We start from the raw sequence: 1175 nt of genomic DNA, 5'->3' as shown, positions 1-1175 counted from the left end.
ATTGAGACTTGATTCACAGCCTAACATAAGGTCTGTTTTTGGAGAATGCTCCGCCTACATTCTGGTGAAGAATGTATATCATGTTGTTAACTGGAGGGTTTGTATACTATGTCTACAGGGTCCAGCTTGTGTGAATTCTCTCTTTGCTGGATTTCTTTCTGGTTGTTTTTTTCTGAAATTTATTATTGTGGAGTTTTCTAGTTCTCTTTTGAATTCTGTTTAAGTTTATGTGTTGTGGGGCTCTTTCACTGTGTACACATATATTTATTATGGCTATATCCTTTTGCATAGTTGACCTTTTAGACATTGTATAATGTTGTTCCTTGTCTCTTGTGGTTTTTACCTTAAAATCCATTTTATCAGAAATTAATAATACCACTTCTACTGTTTGTGATTGCCATTAGGTTATATGTTTTCCACTCTTCAACTCTTAGTCTATTTTTGGTCTTTGTAATATTTGTCTTTTATAGACAGAATTTTATTGGTCATGTCTTTGTGTTCATTCTACTATTTTCTGTCTCTGTACTGGCGCATTTAACCCATTTTTCTTTAGTACAATTAACAATAGGTATGAATATGATGCTGGTATTTTATTGTGTGTGGTTGTTTGTTTGTTTTGTGGTGGTGCTGTTTTCTTTTTAACCTCATGTAGTTATCTGTGCAGGGTTCATTTTTTTGTTTTGTTTTGTTAAAATTTTCTTCATTGCTGTTGTGTTAGTATTTTGTAAGTCTTTGTAATTGTTTCCTTTGTACTTTTGTTAAAATTTACTCACTTTTCTTTGAGGTTACCCTGCGATTTATTAATTCCTTCCCTATTTTTAAATAATTTGTTCTGTATTGCAATGAACTTGACTCCCTCTTCCTATGGAAATTTAGTAACCAGACTGCTTGTTTCTTCTTTTAACTTTGTAATTGTCTTCATTTACAAATTGATATCTCGGGTTCCTTATTTTCAGCCTTGTATGTTTGTTTTACTTTGTATACTTGTCTATGTGGGTTGACTTCTGGGTGGTATTGTCATGAATGCTAATATCAGGTTATTGTGTGTCATTTTTTGTTTACTCTGAAGAACTTCTTTTATTGTTTATTGTATATTTTATCTGGATTTTACTAATTCTCTTAGATTTTGTTTTTTACCATCACATTTGAGGGACATTTTTATTAGATGTAAAATT

At 31.3% G+C, this 1175-nt stretch overlaps 1 protein-coding gene across 1 annotated transcript in view; it reads left to right on the top strand.

The window, feature by feature from the left end:
• LOC101660058 (phospholipid-transporting ATPase ABCA3-like) overlaps positions 1–1175 on the top strand; it is a 206495-nt gene that overhangs the window by 55585 nt on the left and 149735 nt on the right. The gene's annotated exons all lie outside the window — the stretch shown is intronic.

Source organism: Echinops telfairi, unplaced genomic scaffold (genome assembly GCF_000313985.2).
Source record: "Echinops telfairi isolate 266 unplaced genomic scaffold, ASM31398v2 ScPeMD7_5;HRSCAF=22, whole genome shotgun sequence".
In the NCBI taxonomy this organism is placed as follows: Eukaryota; Metazoa; Chordata; class Mammalia; order Afrosoricida; family Tenrecidae; genus Echinops; species Echinops telfairi.
The sequence above is the reverse complement of the archived record's forward strand: the minus strand, read 5'-3'. Positions and strand labels throughout refer to the sequence as shown.